Below are 21,220 nucleotides of genomic sequence, written 5' to 3'. Positions count from 1 at the left end.
TTTAATTATGCAGTCGAGTGTGAATTTGCATTTAATTCACTCTGTTTTAGATTAATATTTTAGAAACAAGTGTTTTATGTATGTAATAGGTAAGCTAAGCTTTTAATTTAGAAAGGCTATAAAAAGAACATTTAACATATTCGAGTAATAATTAGTTTAATACATTCTGCATCTACGAAATACAATGCAGAATGTAGACGTAGATGCAGAATGTATTGCGTTCTGCATGAAATGAAACAGTTTATTTAAATGTGCATAACAAACACTACACATCATCTTCAACTTGAAGTTTATTGAAGAAATGGAATGCCTTGATCGTTTCTTTCATGGAGATGTTGTTTTCTCAAGCCAGTTTCTTCACGTTTAATACAACTCGATGTTTTTCTGTGCACCGACACTCGCTCTTCAATATGACACTTTAATATGCAAAATTAGAGAACTTTCTTCACTGACGAAGCCTTTGATACTCTTGATTGCTCGGTGAGTCAATCATTTTTCTTGTTCTTTTTCTTCCCCCCCCCCCCATCCTTCTCTCCAGCTTTATTATTCCAGAGTTGGAAGCTGGGCGTGTGAACAATCAAAAACCTAACGACATTATCGGAACTCACCTGACGGGAAGGATCAACGCAGGACTACGGAAAATGATGGATGGTTTAATGTTAATGCACTCTATTACTTTTCTGTGACGGTACGGTTAGAACTTGGGACTTCAGTAAAAGGCGCAACAAGATAAAACAAAGATGAAATTATCACAAGAATATGTAAGATTGCTTTATTTGGTCGATTAAATATAGTTATGTGAGATCCAACAAAAAGCAATTCAGTGGTGTGTTTTCTTCTCATTTAAATTTCACTTATCTTTAATAAATTCAGTATTTCAACTATTTAAACAATTTAAATAAAGTTATTTAAATTCAAAGTCAAAGCAGTACTTTTTGCATGAAACAATAAAACAATATAAACAATGTTACTGACTGGAGTGGAAGTTCTATTAATGATTGGTCTGAACCCTATTTAAATAACGGAACAAATTGATATATGAGTTACAATAACTCAAAAAAGTGAAATAACAACATTTGGAGTCCCAGCTTGTGGTTCACTGCCAAGACCTGTCCCATTTTTGCTGTGTTAATGATCTGTGTGAATATAACTTACCTTGCAAAACGATATTGTTTGCTGATGACGCAACACTAATTTAAGCTAAAAAGAACCTTGAAACTGTAAAAAATAATATTGACTATGATGGGATGTGACTATAAAATGCCATGATACTAATGCAACTGTATTCAAAACGGTACGTTTAGATTAATTAAAACAAAACATCGATAAAGTAGTTTGTCCATCTCGTTCACCTAAACTGGAACTCCCGTAAAGTTATAAATATGATATGTTATGTTAGAATACTTCGTGTTTAAAATTTGTTAGTGTAATAATTTTAACATGATAGTTTCAATATGGTAGTTTTCCCTGTTGATGTGGGTATTATTACAACAATCTGCTGCCTTTAAAATAATTCAGAACGATACAGAACACAAAGCTATACCCATTTCTAATTTATTCGCATATTCCACGGCTGATTTTATACCATTCTTGATATTTAGTCATTACAGAAACTCTATCTCTATAGTTGCATTTTTCATGTGACTCCTGCCCACGAATGTTTTAAACCGATAGTATATTAGTATCATGGGAAGAATCTGGATTTCTTTCTTTCTTTTGTAATTAATGTTATATATTTTATTTTATTTTTAGATAGATTCAAGTATTGCTACTCTATAATCCAAATATGGAATTTTTTCAAGCTATATGAGGCCGCCAGTAAGTGGAGCAGTTGTCACGCACCAGAAAATGAAATTCGCCTCCGACTTAAATGACAATCACAAACATGCATGCCTAGGGCGCGATTCGCAGACATTTGGTTAAAGAGTTGATACTTTATTTATTCTCTGATCAGGCCAGAACTATTATTTCTTTACTATTTGTAACAGATGGTATTGCAACTTTTAATGTAGACGATCTTGGTTGTGACACGCAAACTATCAGCAAATTTGCTAATAGTTTCCAAAGACAAAGAAATACTTTTAAAGCTTTTGAATAATTAGACACAAGCTAAAATAAACTGCATGATGAAATAAAATTTATAACTTCAGATGTATGCATCTAGGAAAAAAAAGAATGAGAGTCTACTTCATTAGACGAAATTATATTGATTTGTAACTGAAACAGTTAGCATGAAAACGTTACAAGTAATTATCATGAACTGTGTGTCATGCAGTGCGCTATGTAGAATGATGTAAGACACTCTGAGATTTTATACTTTATTTATATTTTTCTAGTAACCAGTATAAGCATGGCTCTTGGTTATATATACGCTGTATAATTCTATCACTATGCTATTTTTTCTTTGTCCTATTGGTCTTCATATTATCTCTTGTATAATACTTGTTAGGTACTCCTCCTCCTCCTTTCCCGTATTAGGCTTAGTGGCCCGTTATTCGTATTTACGATTTGAAACTGCGATCGCCTAGAGCATAACCTGGTTAGCCCTATGCCTACAGGTGTGTTCTATGTCTGTAGATGCGTGTGTTCACAGGGCCGGTTTGCCTGGTTTGAGGGACGAAAAACTCGAGTTTCGGAGTGAAAAAAAAAAACGTAATTAACAGATCATATACTGGCTTCAGTTTTCACGGCTGTAAATAATTCTTACCACATCAAGTTATTATTCTCTTGATGTTAAAGAGACCAGATAAAGTTCCCTCACATCACTGAAGGGAATCGAACCCAGGTCTTTCCGACAAAAGGGCCTCGTCTATGCCGACTGAGCTACGGAGGCCCCTCTATAATGTAATGCATTTGTACTATTACTTGTAGAGGAATTTCGGATTGTAAATGTCAATCTGAAACTTCTTTATTCCCATCCCCTCCATTCCTGCGAAGAATTAGTCATGTTGTAGCTTTTGTCTTGAGGAGACATTCTATTTTCTTGTTTTCCGTATTTTGAGACTTTGTACATTTCAGTTTTTCGACTTGGATATCAGTATATCCTTAATCCTTCTTAGCTATCTATAGAACAAAGACTGAATTTTATTTCACCCTCATTTCTACGTTTCCTTTGGCCCTCGTTTCGTAGCCAAGCCACTCGTAATTTCAAATGAAATATTTCAGTATTTCATTTTGAGTATTTTAGAATAGTTCGTATTTACGCTGGTGTCGAAAAACCTTATATGATTATTTGCAAGTAGGCTTTAGTTAATTTTTCTAGGATTACAATTTTTTGTCACTTTTATTTCATAAAAATATATACAGTTTATTGTATTTTTGAAATACATTTTTGAAAACATTTGAATTAGTAGTTTCACATTTTATCATGCAAAACCAAAATGGTATCACTCGAAGTTCTACTATTTTTCTATTATTATTATTAATATAAACTACTGTTGCTATATAATCATTTATATTACTTTCTCAGTCTTAATAATTTTTCCCCCGACAATACCGAATAGTTCCTTCTTTCAAATTGAAATCCCCTTTTACCTCCTTATATTCTCTTATTTTATGCTGGAGTCGAATTGTGTCTACGATATTTATGAGGAATTTTTCAATCTGCGAAGAACGAATGTAATTAACAGATCATATACTGGCTTAATGGCTTTAGTTTTCACGGCTGTAAATAATTCTGACCACATCAAGTTATTATTCTCTTGATGTTAAACTCTTTAATTGAAGTGTACCGCGAATATGTTGTTTCTGCTTCAAAGGAATAATTCTGACCGGCCTTAGCACAATCGGTTTAAGAATATGCATATTTTAATTCTATAATTGTCTTACTGCGCTATTATGATGAAGTGAAGTCCATTTCATCGTCAGTATTTCAGACTCAGGTTTACTCCTACACTTGTACTATACCAATTACAGTTCTCTGAACTGAGAAATACCTGTCTGTATCGCTTAATATTTCTTAAGACAAAACAATTAAGGAAACTCAATTTAGCGTTGCTTTTGTTTCCTTTTACCTGTTTCACACAAAAGCATGCGTGGGGGGACAGAGGTCCTAACCTGCATTCCATAGCGCTAAACGCACCGAATAATTAAGACCTTAATTAAATCTGTTCTTTAATTACTCCAGACCACACAATTAACGACAACAGATTCTACATCCACTTTAAAGCTTTATCTTGTTTAATTAAGACTTTATGCAAATATCAGTGCACCTACAGCTACGGCGTTGTCATTCGTTTCATTCTGATTCAAACACGATGAGAAGCGTTTTAAAGTTTCGAGTCTGAGCCGTCTTTAAAGTTGTTTTCCATTTTAAAAACTCGCGCGAATTTTTCAGTAATCTCCTTCACTTGTTATTTTGGGAAAGCTTATCCATCAGAAGTTTAATCCGATTAGCTTCCTCAAAACAGTAAACAGAAATTTATTTCGAAAACTTCTTTCGGTAACTAGTGTGCTGTTCCTTATGTTGTAGGGATTTATGAGCTTCAAAATAGGGAGATTAATGTTCATCGAATAAAGTATAAATCGACTAGTTGAATTTCAAAGTTTATTTTTCACTCGGTTAGACTATAATAAATTTAGTTTAATCCTTTATCCAAGTGTGAGCAAACAAAGTTTGCGCCTGAAAGTATCTTCAGGACTGAGGTAAGGTAGTACAACACCAAACACTCGCAGCAAAGGTGGATCAAGCTCTCAACTTCTTGTCTCAGTATCTCCCATAATGCACAGCACATCTCTTTGCGGACATGTATCGACCTTTATTGAGATATCTCCACTCTGGGCCTGGCTCCCACTGACGAGACCTCAATAAAGGTCGAAACCGGTATGGGTAGTGGTCATCCCTTAATGCATAGCAGTATACACTAAATTTATTATAGACTAGTTGAATTTGACAATCTGTTGCTTATTTCTAAATAACAGATTTACTGAGGTGGAAGTACAGCTGATCATCAACTTCAATGCCATTTAAACAGATTCTACATCCACAGCTGGTTATGTGTTTACATTATGTCAATGTAATAATAAAGGCTATGAGGCGAAGGAATTGTTTGTAAACTGCGTGCTACTGGCTAAGAAAACAAGATGTTTTCCCAGCTAGTTTATGGATCAAAACCCAAGATTTCTTTTATGAAATAAACTCATCTTTTCTTAAATTCTAACCAGGATTTTTGAACAGAAAATCAAACTCAGGTCATTTTAACCTAAGGGCGTCTTCGCTGCCGACTACACTATGGAGCAGTCCTTTTACTAAGTGTTTATTTATTCGTATGGGGTTATCACCCTCTTTCTCCCCGGATGAAAATCCTTTCTACCTCCGTATGAAACGGGTTAACTCACCTTTAGTCGAAAGAGACCAGATAAAGGTTCCTCACTTCATGGACGGGAACCGAACCCAGGTCTTTTCGACCAAGTGGCTTTGTCTATACCGACTGAGCTACTGAGGCTCTTACTAAGTGTTAATGATGTGCTACTATGGATTTTTCTAATTTATATTTTGGAGGTGGATAACAGTGCTGGTCTGCACCACTAAAACTGTTAATTTTTTGAAATATAGGTTAGATATTTGAAAATAAAATATTGCTTATTTATTTTTATTATTATTTTCCCCAAAATAATTGACATTTCACAAGGGACTCACGTGTTTCCATGTTTTTGATTTCTGTTTACTTAGGTTTTACTGCTTATAAACTACTCACAGGTTGAAAGCATGTTTCGTATATCTTAGCGTTAAAATGGCTTAAAATAAGTAGATTTTTCGGAAATAATAGCGCACATCTTACTTCAAAGCTATTCACTGATCGTCTACTTCCATGTAATTGATGAATTTGCTGTCACCGTTGAAACAGAAGCATTACTTCACTTTTCTGCTAAAACAACAAGCAAATAAATAAACAAGAGTTTTATTACACGGAAAGAGTATACAACATCTCCATTGTACAATCGGAAGAATGACAGTTTAGTTGAAAAAAAAAAAAACTGGTTTCGAGTTCAGTCTATCTATGGATAAAGAAACCTCTAAGAGGCTTTTCAATTGAATGTGAGTTTCTATGGAGATCGTAGGATATTTCCCCTTATCACGAAATGCAATATTCCTTCTCTTTGCAGGAATAAATATTCCGATAGAACACACAGGATCAATAGAGATCATACTTTTGCTTCATGGTTTAATCTTAATATTAACTTCATCTTAAATAATCTGATGTAAGAAATTTATTCCACAATCTGAGCTTTGCAAATTGTGTTACGTTAGCGAAATAACGATTATGTATATCTTTAATATACTACGGTCAGCGAGACTAGAAAAATATGAAATTTAATTTCACTATAATAAAGTTTTTTTTGTTTATTTCATTGTATTGTATTTCTTTCTTTTTATTGCAGGATTTTTGCAAGGCACTTCCTTCCTCTTATCGATCAAATGCCGTAGACAATTAATACCACACATTTGGTCTCTTTTCTTCTTTCATTTCAGAACCTTACCGAATCTTTCCGGGATCATTTAATTCGTTCACTTTCACTTCTCTGTCTCGGGACTTTGATTAGTTCACTCGTGAAATGACATTTTCGGACCAGTTACCACGTAATAAGAGAAGGAGGGACTGCCCATTAAGCTATCGCTTGTTCCGCTTCAGTTGACGATGGAAACAAGTAATTGTTATGTTCAAAAAAGGCAAACGGGCAAGAGAGAGAGAGAGAGAGAGAGAGAGAGAGAGAGAGAGAGAGAGAGAGAGAGAGAGATAGTTGCAGTACTATTCTTAGAATTTTTTTTCTAAGCAGAGATTAAACAAATGCACTTGCTTTTCCTTGCAATTTCGTCGATCTAACTTGCAACTTGTATTTTTTTCCCTATGAAATGCTCGGTAAATAGAAATCAGTCCTGATCGTAAACTACTTTCAAGGTCCTTTAAGTAATTTTGTTCATCACTTGCAGAAGTGATTATACAAAGGCCTTATTGCGTGGAAAAAGGAGCATAAGATGCTTCTTTAAGGGAAAAAAAAAACTAGAATAAAATCAAATTAAATAAAACTAACTTTTAGCAACGGAGGTATTCAATTTCGATGAAGAGGCAGAACGCAGAACGAGGTCTTTTTTTTTTTTTGTAGCCATCATAACAGAACTAATACAAAATATCAAACTTACAAGGTTTGATGTTTTTATGAATGTTACCCCATATGCTGAATTCATAAATGCATGAAATTAAGAATCTTTGGAGATGCTGAATTAACAAACATCGATTTTTTCCCACGCAGTTTCACACCTTCAGTAACTAGGATAGTGGTCTTGTACTAGGTGATGAAGATCATTTTCCACGTAAAAATATTCATAAGCATTCGTTCATGCCATTAGGATTTTGTATCAGGTCATTTTATCAAATGCACTTCCAAGGTTGAATGGTAGCAATGAAATTATTATTATTATTATTATTATTATTATTATTATTATTATTATTATTATTATTATTATTATTCCAGTACTTATGAAACTCGTGAACATAATATTCGACACAGGCATTATTCCACAACTAAAAACTACAGTAATTACGCCAATATACAAACACAGCAAAAGAAACGATACTCAGAACTACAGACCAATAGCTACACTACCAGTCATCCCAAAAATTATAGAAAAATTAACACACACCAGACTACAGAACTTACAGAAGTACAACATCATCTCACAAAACCAATACGGCTTATAGAAAACAAAAAGCACCATTACTTTATTAGAAGCCATCGTCGACACAATATACAAAGCTCTCGACAAAACAAGTACGCCGTCCTTATACTGCTGGACCTAACCAAAGCATTTGACACACTTGAACATGATATACTACTCACCAAACTATACTCAATTGGTATAAGAGGAGCACTGCATACATGGTTCAAGAACTACCTCTCAAACAGAACACAAGTAACAAAAATAGGTACATGTCACAGTCGGGGTATACAAGTAAAACACGGTGTACTTCAAGGTGCCATATTATCACCCACTCTATTCAACATATACATTAACGATGTTCATAACATATCCATAAGAAGTCAAATATTTCAATATGCAGATGACACTGCACTACTAGCAATCCATACAGACATTAACACAGCTCTCTGCAAAGCACAACAAGACCTAAACGAAATCACAACATACTTCCACTAAAACGCAATTCTAATCAACGGAACCAAAACACAGATGTTGATAATACACAACCCAAGAATTATACTCCCCGCATCACTATCGATACATTGTCACACATACTGCTGCAATAACAACAAAAATACCTGCCAATGTTCCGAAATCAAACCTGTAACACATGCAAAATACCTCGGTCTCTACATAGATTCCCACCTTAAATGGACAAAACATATAGAATACCTACATACCAAACTCCGGATCATCGCAGCAAAACTCTTCCAAGTTAAAGACATTATTCCACCCAACATAAAAAAACTCCTATATCACGGTATCTGCGAATCCCTACTCAGATACGAAATAACAGTTTATGTAAATACATCAAACAGCCACCTAACGGAAACACTACACAGGAAAATCGTGTCAACAGTGATCTGGACACCTTACACGCAACAACCAATATCCAACAAGCACATGGCGATACACAGAATTCTGAGCATTAAAAACCTGAAACATTACATGATATTAACAAGGAATTACTTCAACATCACCTATCGAAACAACAGAGACACATATCGTATAACACGACCTACAACAACTCTCTACATCCCCACACCCTTCAACAACTCATACGGTTCTTTTGTGAGATCGCATCAGATACCCACGCAACTCAACAACCTACCAAGAAAGTTAAAACACGTAGATAACTACAGAACATTAAAAAACGAACTCTGGAATATATACCAACAAAGTTAAGAAACCATTCACACTAATATACACATCACAAATCGCTAGCATCCAATGCCTACATCCCATACAGTAGAAACAACACAAGTAGTGAAGGCTAAATTCCACTCTCTTCATAAAAGCTAATCCAAGCTTCGAAGTAGGTGGGATTAACTTGCCTCACTCATCTACAAGTAATTCTTATAAGCAAACGCAGAAATTTGTATGAATAATCACTCTTTCTCAAACTTTAAAAAATATAAATAAATAAAATAAAATAAAAAAATACAAAAATAAAAAATTATACAAAAAAATTCTGTATAATCTTCATTGTTAATATTAGAAGAACATGTGTTATAAAAACATAATATAAAGGCAAAAAAGTATTATTAAAAATTTTAATTGAAATCCAATGTAGGAAATGCAGCACTTAGTGCTGAACTCTGTAAAATTATAAGGTGCAATGTCACACGAGATGTTTATTGTATATGTAAATATTTTAGCAATTAATAAATAAATACATATTAAAAATTATTATTATTATTATTATTATTATTATACAATTAATGTGGTATTAGTGGGATAACAAAATAAAAATATATCCATTTTATCTCAAGAGGCAATGAAAATAAGCTTCTCATCAACCAGGTTTGGGACTGGTTGGCGGACTGGATAGCATCTCCGGCTGGTTGCCGACACATTTCGGCTTGCAATCCTCATCAGATGGTGGTTTTATTCGTCTCCCTTTTTTGACAAAAATATACCAACCATGGTATAAAGCAAGGCTATTGAAAAACACATGCAAAGATTTCAGTACTACTAAGAAAGTTAACAATTTTATTCTTTAATTGTTCTATGAAAAAGGAATAAACCTCTTCAATACCCAATCCTGTTGACAAAGTTTAAGAAAAAATAGTGCTGAATAATTAAAAATTCTACAGTATACATTTTGTTTTCGGCCATTTTCTTAGTCGATTTTAATTAAAATGATGTTATACATTCCCTTTACTTTAATTTTAATTAGTCTTTTTTTTTCAAGATTATGCGAAGTAATTTATTTGATTTGTAAGAATCGCATGAGTTATAACAAATTCATGTTTTTTGTTGTTTTGTTTTCTTTTATATTCTTCGTTACGTTTTGCAGACTACTGAATGCAACTGTAATGAAACAGAAATTCTTTGAAAGAACTCCTTAGCTCCTACTCATTGATCAGTAATAGCTTCAGAGTCCTGCGTCAGCCGAAAATGTACTTTTCCTACTAACTAGTCTTCTTTCATCTTGAATAACGAATGTGTTTATACATGTTATATGACAACTTCCGAAGGAAAAAAAAAAAGAAAAAAGAAAACAAAAGAAAAGTTATTGAACTTAGTTTCACTACATAATCTAGTCTCAACAACATTCTTGTGATCACTGCTCTTTTTGGTAACCAAGCAACATATGTCAGCAGTTCTTGAATATCTTTTGGGGCGTTTTCACCATACGTTACATCATAATAATATATTATTATATCTGCTAAATTTCTGCACTGCATTGTATATTTTTACTTTTCAGATTTAAGCACTTCAACCATTTTTACTCATTCACGATTATATTATATATTATTGGTCAAAAAACTAATCAAGAGTGGTTGGTTAGCAACAATAAACAAATCCTTTCTTATTGTTTAATTAAACAATATTTCAATATTTTACTTTGACTAAATAAATAATTTATTTATTTTTTTAATATTTATTTATTAATGCTGAAATTGTTGTCGAATGGGAGAGGTTGCTAATTTAATGAGATTAGTTGCCTGATATAAAATATCTAACAGTTGCTGAAATTATTTTATTGCAAAGCATAGTGATAAGTTTACTTTGTTATTTTTTAAAAACCAAACTGAAAAAAAAGATTAAATTTTGTTAGCGTGTTCCTCGATTTTTACTATTATTCTGATTAAACTTAGATCAGGAAAATAGTTTTTTTCCCTCTACGAAACTTTCATTTATAATCTGGTAGGTAAAAACGACCCGTGAACTTACACAACATGTTTCTTACGACATTGAGAGTTTTAGAGAATTGATTACAATATATCGGCAGTTGTTTTCTACACTATTCCAGCTACCCTCGATAACTATGAGTTCGGTTTTGCTGACTGCTAAGGATTACCTGACTCACCACCGATTTCCAAAAGTTTGGAAGAGGCAATAAAAATACCACTTAATTAAATAAGAATCTGAATTATATTAGTGAAGCAAACATCATAAGGAAAGGCATTCCATTCTTTTTTTTTTTTTTTTTTTTTTTTTTTTTACATTCGACTACGTTTGGTGATTCCAAGTTGGAATTAATGTGATAGAAGGGCGATATTTTCAACAGCATCCTCTTTACGTACACCGAGGTTATCGTTGTTTCATTAGATAAGCAGTAAGAAGAAACTAGATAGAAAGAAGAAGACCCTTAATTTAAACATTGAAATGGGTCTCTTAATTCGCTTCATTGTTGATCTTAGCACTTTAATAATAAAGATATCAAAAGAATATTAGCAAAGCGAGCATAATGTCGAAGTTGGGCTTGCTGAACGAGTAAGAGCAAACCGTTCATTCCCAATTCTGACATCCCCAAATACTTATTCTTTGTTTATCCAATATGAGTTTTAGATTTACTTGAATTTTCTGGACCATTAGATCCCAGAGTGGTATTTTCTGATTCACTGCTTTCACTGAACACATTAATTCATCAATTTTGATCAACATCGAGTCGATCCGCACTTTTGACCATCTTTTGATATCAGCTCTCTGTTAACTCTCTCTCTCTCTCTCTCATATGATATTGAAAACATACACCAGTAATTAGGTAATATTTACTAAAATATTATCTTCTGCTTTATTATCTTCCAGAATGAACAGGAATAAAAAGAGAACCAAGCATTATGCCTCAAAAATACTTGGGAAAAGAATAACGCTATAGTAATTAACGATTACGTTCGTGACTTCTTTAGTTCTGGGAAAAGATACTACCAACAAGATATATTCATATCTAAAAAGACATTTTGGGCCACTGTAACCAGTTCTAGTTTGAGCATAGAAATGACTGTCTCGTTCTGGTCTTGATTCATCATCTCAAAACATTCTAGATATATTCTATTAGATTTAAGAATTCCAAAGAAAGGATTTCCGTGTTATCATCTCCGAATCTCTCTTTTACATTGTGAGGCTGATTGTTGGTTGGTTTACATTACGCCAAATCTACTATTATGTTAATAAATTGTATATTCTTGGAATCAATTTTGCTTGGCATGTTAGGTGAAAACCCAAGTTTTGAGGAAGAGGAGGAAAAATAATCTCACTTCGGTAGAATGCTGGTTTTCTAGCATTCGGTAGAATGCTAGAAAATTTTCATACTGATAGAGAAACATCACCTGGAAAAAATAGCTGCGGACGAAACAGAATTTAATATGTTACGATAGACCTTAACATTCAGGATTCCGGTTCGAGGTGCCATATTTAATGATGCCAGTTTGCTGTTGTCGTTAACAGTAGGTTATCTTTGCTGATATCTTCTGTCTGATACGGCACAGTTTTCGACGTTGATATAAGATGTTCCGATTTGGGACAAAAGCTGAGAAACAGACTTTTTTAAATGTGTCATTCTACTATCACACCTTTCACGAATGATTCCAGTAATATATGTTACTGGCTTCCCATTCGAATTCTAGAGAGGCCGACCTTTTGTATATCATTCCATCTTTGTGTTACTATCTATCTCTTGTGGTATTTTTCTGCCATTGTTTGGTTGAAGAATTGCTGGAAAAGTATGTTGAAAAGCACAAAACTCTTGTTAGACTTCTTTTGTTTTGTTATCAATATCTGTGCAGCCATCTGTTAGGAGCACGTGGATTCATAAAAGTGAGAAAATGAAACGTAAGTGATTAAATAATTCACGTAGGGAGTCAGTCATGTTATTTTAAAGATTCAAATTATTTCATACTTACGAGATCGCATACCTGAGTACACACTCACGTTATGTTAATGAATTTCAAATGAAATAAAACATCTTATTTAATTTGAAAAATCAAACCGAATCTTAAAACCGGTGTATGTTTTTCGAAAATTCGAATGCTTATTGCAGTTTCTTGCTGAATTGCTGAGAAACAAATCCATTTCTCACTTGAGTGAATAGGAAATCGAATAACAACAACATAATTAAATTTTTGAATTAATAATGAATATTTCGTAGTTTTATTTTGTTAAGTATTTTTAAATGATGACGACAGTGTATTACTAGAACAACAAGATTAACAAAACTAAATAAAATTTAATTATTTCGTACCCAAATTTATTTTGGATTTCGTAATGTCTAGGATAGAGACCTCTTATGATACTGTATAATATTTTATATCATTAAAATGACAAAGAAATGTATTCAAAAATTGCATGCGGTAGATGAGTCTTCTAAATAAACTTTCTCGGTTTGCCGAAGAATCCTTACTCTTTTTTTTTTCTAAGAATACTGAGAAAACCAAAATGATGTTTAATACTCAAAGATTATCCCTTGGTAGAAGATTGCTAGTGAACAAACACTGTTCAAATTATTTGGAGAGAGAGAGAGAGAGAGAGAGAGAGAGAGAGAGAGATTCCGTTATAAGAAGATGATCACTTAAATTTTAGGTGCTTTTCTGAACAATGAGCACCTAAAATAAACATGGCGGTTAGACTAGTTTCATTCATCTGTCTTTATGCCTATAACAAATATGCTGTAAGTAAACTAATTGGAATAAAATTTGATATTTGGAATCAATCTTTAATAAATTTTATCCAACTTTCGTGATTTTAGTTTGAATCAGATAAGACAAAGTATCAAAATTGAACAAAATGTTCTGAAATGCTAAGAAATTATATTGGAACAACGATTTCTTCCGAATATCTCCATGCAGAATATTCAAAATACGAGACTTGTTATTTTCATGTTTTATCGACTAGAATTCACACTGAAATTTCAGTGACCCTCTTGGTAACTTTGATATATTTTCTTTGCTTTTCTATTCAAAATATTTTGCTAAAATAAACACATTCGGTCTTATAAATAAAACTGCTTCCCGCGGAACTTTACTGCCTTTGTTTACTTTATGCTTTGTCACAGGTGACAGCGAACAACAGGTGTCTTGTTTTGAAATGCAGTAGCTATAGAAAGTCTGTTCGGACGCATCCGGAAGATATCAAGGCAGGTTGTAGCAACACCTGAGTGTGCTTTAGAAATCTTTCATCATTCTTGTTGCTGTTTGAAGGGATATAAACAGAAGCATTTATTTACACAAAACAGACTACATTACATAGTAGATATTCAACTAACAAAAGCTAAAAATAGAGGAGGTCCCCTTTTTCCTTAAAATGTGTAAGCTATAATAAGGCATCGGAAGGAAGCGCATAGAGAGAGAGAGAGAGAGAGAGAAGTATTTTTGATCAAAAAAAAAAATTAGAACATTCGAAATTTGGAGACTTTTCATTTCTTCCCTCCAGACATCGAACCTAACATGATTTTATTCATTTGTTTTATTTCTTGGCTTAACGGATTCCTCATTACTTAGGCTTACTTTCGTTAGTAACAATATGGCATTTTTCTAAATGAATCAATGATGGCTGTATAGTGTTAATTATCATTATTATTATTATTATTAAATTTTTATTCCAACAGAAGCACGCATTGTTTTCTGTTTATACAGAATTTAACATATACGAGCTTATCTAGTACATCTAAGGAATATATATGGAGATCTTAGTTTTTGCTTTTAATCATCCGTGTGTTCTTGAAAATATGACTGCAGGGTGCGATACAAATTTCGTATGATCTTATAGAAAGATCATACGAAATTGTTTATTGTAAATCAAACACAGTCATGGATCATTTAATATTAAAAATTCATTCTGGCAAGTGGCTTACAGAGAAAGTAAACTTGGTTTTCAAAATTAGTTAAGTAAAGAGTTGTAAAAGTCATGTCTCTATTGACACCGAATTCGCAATTCAGTTATTTTAATTTTTTTGCAAGTAAGTATGAAAATATTGACTCTAAATAAATAGGATAATGAATGACAACTTTAGATAATAGGAAAATATAACTTTTAAAGAAAGTGAGAATTAAGTTATTATTTTAGCCTATATTATTATTTTTATGACATTTTCATTTATCACATTAGCCAAATACAATTTTTATTGTTTGCATTAAACAGACTTATGAAATGCAATGTAATTAGTAAACTAAAATGTTTTGAAATATCTACATTTTAAAATCGTTTAGCCTAATATTTGAACTAAAATGATCAGAACGAAACCAAATCTGAGACGAGAAGACAAATACTGGTTGTTTGTATTTTAATAATAATAATAATAATAATAATAATAATAATAATAATAATAATAATAATAATAATAATAATAATAATAATAATAATAATAATAATAATAAATTTAGTTTAATCCTTTATCCAAGTGTAAGCAAACAAAGTTTGCGCCTGAAGTATCTTCAGGACTGAGGCAACTCGAAGTTCCCTCCGTCCTGATACTTCAGGCGCAAACTTTGTTTGCTTACACTTGAATAAAGGATTAAACTAAATTTATTATAGTCTAACCAAGTGGAAAAAAACTTCCAATAATAATAATAATAATAATAATAATAAATTTAAAAATGAAAAATATAATAAGATAATTTTTATATATTTTTCTAGAGCATTTTTTTTTTGTAAAACGTAAAACCAACTAGGGCAAAATACAGCACATGCATTTCATTAAATGCCTTTCTCCTGTAGGTCAAAAAGATATTGTGATCATTTATTGATATATTGTTTAGTTGCGTACTGATGCTTTCAAATGCTAGCTTGAAATAGTATTGTGCTCTACAGAATGAAATAGACCGATGATATTATTTTAGAGCAGTTTGGTCGCTTTTTTTTTTTTACTTGAGGATAAATGCATCTCAGAACGATAATGCATGCGCGCTGAAGGGTTAGTGATAATCGTTAGGTCGTCATTCAGTTTTTAAATGTCGAACAGCCTTAAATGGTCTGCAATCACTGTTTTAAATGTGTTTTTCATATTGTTCCCATCCACCACTTTATGTCAGTAATCACTCCAAAATTCTAATGTGGGGACGAATAAGAATTATTTATTTCTATATTTTCTACTTTTTTTTTTTTTTAATAAGGCCAAGACTTTCATAAACACAATGCGTAGTTTATAAACATCATCCAACACACGCGAATTGTCTCTGAATATATTTTATTTTTGTTGGAGAAACAAGAAATTGTTCTCATTTGTTTTGAACCTTATTTATCATTTCTCCAAGGACTCCCTAGAAATTAATTTAGAAGAAGCGAAGCAATTTTTTTCCCCTTTCTCTTTTTAATGTCCGATAATGAAAGTAGAAATATTCCAAGCGAGGCCGCATTGCTAATTATAAAACCTTCCCTTCGTCCTTCCTCGTTCTCGGAGGATTACGAAAGAAATGATGCCTTCAATAAAACTTAGAGTAGGGTACATGAAACATACTTAGCTGAATGCATATTTCCAAACACTCGCTGGCCATTACACGAAACAGCTAAACTTTGCAGGGATTAAAAGAGATTCCAGTAATTCCTTCATTTCAAGTTTCGCTAGACTGCCTTAGAGCAGTTATTGAGAGGATTAGCGAAGTAATCATGACTGATGAACTTGGCAACTTCTACAGCTATTCTGCTTTCTTGCAGCGCCTTTGTTCTCACCGTCACAAAACAATTATAAAAAGCGCTATACATTCAAAAGGAGTTACGGGGACAATTCAGCTGGATTATGTGAAATAGTACCGAGCTAAAAAAAAAAAAAAAACTATTCAAAGAGAATATTTTTCTTGTCATTCTAAAATTGAAAAGTTAAATTGTATTCCAAGTTTTGCAGTGGTAATGATCAATGCTAATCATGTTCGGCTATCAACTGAACTGTGAAAACGCTATGGATGCAATTTTGGTTCATTTCATTTTAATATTCTTCATGGTAACCGATGTAGGATGTATTTCCTTCACATTTTCTCGTAACGGTGTTTTGAACTCCAGTTAATTGCAGCGAAAAGAGCTATTAACATAAATTTCCATTTGTAATACTTCCATTAGTCTTTATCCATGACATTACAGAAGCCAGATCGCCTAATTGAACAAAGAAGTATTTTTTATAAGTATTATTAAATACCATTTATTCTCTAAGAATAAACCGAGAAAGACAGACCCAGCTGATTACATCACGCGTACATAAATGAATAATCAATGAATTTGATCAGAATATAGGGTCCATATTTGTAGTATTTTCCCAGAGAAAAGAAATTTTAATTAAAAATGAAAGGTAGTTCTCTTTATTTGTGATTTTCCCCGAACAAAATTTCGTATTCCACAACAAGAAAATAAGATATAATGAAATATTTTTTGTAATAAACAAAACAGTATCGAAGTAATTTTTATCTAGAATAAAATAAAGAATTATATTCAAAGAAATACTTCATTTTTATTTCTCTTGTATAGTTTAATTGACTAAATAAAATATTAGTCAATGCAATCGACATATGTTACAAAAAGAAAATTGAATAAGCGCCAATTCTAATTAAAATATACGTTTTGTTAAAGAGATTAATGAGGCAATTAACGAATAAATTAACTTTAAATAAAATTGCACATTTCTGCTTCCTAAATTTAAGCGACATGAAAAAAATCAAGCTCGTGCGTCAGATTTAAAACAACTATTGTTGCAATTATGCTTTTTAAGTGCTATAATTTGACTCGTTTGCAGTGTGTTAAACACACAGATGAAATTTATCCAGCATAAAAAAATGGGGTTACATTTTGTCTATTTCAGACTGAATTTAAAGTGAATGCTTATATATATATATATATATATAAACATTTTATGTAAAGTTAAAAATTAAAATACCATTTTATTTACAGTAGAACCATTTTTCTTCCGTCAGTATTTACATTCAATCTGTACAATATGTAAACGCTACATGGTCGTGATTTAGATAACAGACACTCATAGATCTTCACTAACTACCATCTAGGCAATAACGGCTAACGAACGACAAAAGGGAAGGGAGTAAATGCTCGTTAAATAGGAAGCTTGTTAGCATACATACACTCTTTCATTAAACGGTCATAAATGTTTCTTCTTGCGTTGTTCAGTGTATTACGCTCATAAATATGAATGAAAGGACATTTTTTTTTTTTTTTAAATACGGTAATTACGCTACTGGGGACTACGAAAAATGATGTGCATTTGACTCTAGAAACACTCGTTTTTGGGTGCAAAGAAGTACTTAATCTTTTCCGTTAGCTGTCGTTAAAATAATTATTCCTTAATTAGACTAAAACTTATTCGTTCATTTGCGTGTTTTTTGCGATACAAGGTGCAAATTTGTAAGCGTTCCCTAAAGCTTTTTTAATCACAGGATAAATATTGCAGTAATGCCTCCGAGGGTTAGTTGACCGACGAGGTATTATCTAACAAGATATTTAGTTAAAGAAAATATTAGGAGGGGGGGGTAAGGAAGAAAAGACGGTTGTTTTGTAAACAGACTCCAGATTACAAGAGCCTTAAGTCGGTAATAAAACTAAGGTACAGGTAGGTATTCAAAAATCCGGCAACCTCCGGACCTGAAGGGTGCCGGATTTCGGATGGTTATATATGCTACCTGTACAGTCCTTTAAAGAAAGAAAATTAAACACTAAATGAAAAGTTTATGAATTTTTAGTGTTCACCAACTAAATATAACGGTTCTGAATCCATAAGGGGGCTATACAGCAGCAAATAAATGATAAAATGAGAAGGAATAAGCAGGTTATCGCAATGCTTATCGACTACAGCGTCATCAAAACATAAACATAAACAGAAAACATTTTTTGGCGCGCCACTGCGGTAAATTTGAAAATGCGCGCTCCGAAATCTATGCCGGAGATCTGAAGGAACCGGATTATCGATGGCCGGATTTTTGAATACCTACCTGTATTAAGAAGCATGACCAGTGCTACTTATCACGATCGCACTTCTATTTTCACTAGGGAGCCAAGTATGGCAGAACGGTTTTAAAATAGTTTACGAGGAAGAATTTATAATTCTTTTAGATAACCACAGGACTTTGTTACATTTATTTCCGCTTTCCATTCTTGTCTGCATAATCTGTAATAAAAACTTCGAGTTACTATTTATTTCCAAACTGTTTATCTTGTAGATCGTTACCATTCCTTGAAAAATAGACGCCCAGACGATAATGCACCACCGTATGAGGTTACCTGTCATGAAATATTAAATATAAGTCCGTGGCGATATGAGTTTAGCTAAAGTTTGCAAGTGTTCGGCGAATTCCATTGGGTTCGAGAGTTTTTATCTTTTTCTTGGTAACTAATTTAAATGTGTGTTCGTATCTCCGTCAAATAAAATATGACGCCAGATACGAACAGAAGCGCAGCCCAGTTAAATATTAATGAAGAGGGTGCGCTGTAATGTTACATCAGGAATCTACAAATAGCACCGATAATACGAAGAGGGATTTATGGCCGAGATTTGAGATAATTAGTCGGATGGCGAGGCCGGGAAACCATATCGATTATCCCGAGTTAAGTAGGAAAATTTTCGTAATTAAAGCTGGCTTTTGCGCCATCTGGTGAATTTTTTATACGTCAGTTTGATCTTAGAACTAAAGGACAAATTACCTTTTCTTTCTTTTTTCTTTTTCTCTCCCCCCTTACGTTGGTGAGAGTTGGTTTTAATTGTATTCTGATTAGCAAACTGATAATCGCAGTCATTCTTCTATTAAAGGAACATAACTTGCTTGGAATAACCCCATTACCTTGAATGAATTTCCAGCACACACATGGAGCTGATTGAAAACGCAGCCGCCTTTTATAATCGATCGTCTTATTAGGAATGTATTACTTCGGGTAATTCTACTTTCTAAGGAGATTTCCATTGACTTTATGTAAGGCTTGGAACAACACTTAGAGGAAATCAACCATACGAAAATTTAATATTAGTAATACCACAAGATTAACCAATTAAAGGAAACAAAAACGGTGCATAATTAAAACATCCTAAAAGGATTAATATCGCTTATTGTAGTGAAACTACTTAGCAGATGCATTTTTCATTTTACAGTAACTGGATTCTGTACAGTAAGTTGGGAGCGCGCGTGCATATACACACCCTTCTGTGATGGACGTGATACGAATGAAGTATTGATTGCAATTATGGCTGAAGCAACTAAGACTATCAAATCGGTGTATCGTGTTCGTTAACTGCATGCGTCCTATGGCTGGTTTGTCCATTTTCCGGGATGGAAATTTTCCATCTCATCATGTGACCAACTAGCCCAGATTCAACTGTAAGGTATTCCTAAAGGTTTTTAGAATCCTAGACACTGTGGTATAAGAAGACTTTAGAAAAAAAAAATGCATTCAAAATCATGAATATTTTTATGTTTATCCCTCGAACGAAATGTGGTAAACGTATATCATATTAATAGAATGGGTAGGTGAAGAATTAACACTGCAGATGTCATTACTCTTTCTCGATACAGAAAATCTGACAGTTTTTCTCTTTCAAGAAATGTTTCTTCATATATAAAATAGACATTACATGTAATAACTTTAGTATTTTTGAATTTTTTTAGGTTCATCTGTCTATCATATGACTACATGCTAATCTTGTGACTTCGTTTATATTAGGTGAATCTACACCACCCTTTACTTTACTTCCAGAGTGGCTGTTCACAAGATTTGCTGATCCGCTTGGCTGGTCGAGTGGATTGTGTCTCCCGGTCAATCTACTAGATGTGGGGTTCCATCTCCATTAGGACATGGATCTTCGAGACTGTCTTTAGTTGGCAGATGGTTTCCATTACTCTAAGATCATCATCCTTCTTATTAGAGCCTGAAATGAATTTCTAGAAGAGTAGAAAAGGATGAATATATGACCAACACCTAGCAAATTAGATCAGGGTATTGATGTGCTATACGTTTACAATCTTTTTTTGGGTACGTCTTCGATAAAAATATTTTTTTTAAATTCTCATAATAGCAAGAAAATATGAAGTCCTATGAGTCTTTGTGAAAGAAGGCAATGCAGGTTAAATGCGTGATTTCATTTCCGAACTATCAAAAGTGCCTTATGTATTTTTACAATAAACTCGTGCATCAGTCATTCTTTGATTATCTATGTGTGAATTGCTACTTTGTCAGGCCATGGCGTAACAGGATGCTATGATCTGTGGAAAAAAGAAAATCAGCATGGTTTAGCTATATATCGTCCACAACTAGCTTCTTCACTACCTAGGAAACCGTCGGTTACCTAGGTAGTGAAGTTACCTAGGTAGTACA

At 33.0% G+C, this 21,220-nt stretch overlaps 1 long non-coding RNA gene across 1 annotated transcript in view; it reads left to right on the top strand.

The window, feature by feature from the left end:
* Positions 1 to 20,798, top strand: part of LOC150108705 (uncharacterized) — a 117,949-nt gene extending 97,151 nt beyond the window's left edge. The window contains exon 3 of the long non-coding RNA XR_016550680.1: positions 20,603 to 20,798. This is a non-coding gene — a long non-coding RNA (uncharacterized LOC150108705). The remainder of the gene's footprint in view (positions 1 to 20,602) is intronic.
* Positions 20,799 to 21,220: the final 422 nt, after the last annotated feature.

Source organism: Typopeltis vanoorti, chromosome 3 (genome assembly GCF_054136105.1).
Source record: "Typopeltis vanoorti isolate ZY-2024b chromosome 3, IOZ_Tvanoo_1.0, whole genome shotgun sequence".
NCBI lineage: Eukaryota > Metazoa > Arthropoda > Arachnida > Uropygi > Thelyphonidae > Typopeltis > Typopeltis vanoorti.
Note: the sequence above shows the minus strand (reverse complement) of the source record. Positions and strands in the feature narration are given on the sequence as shown.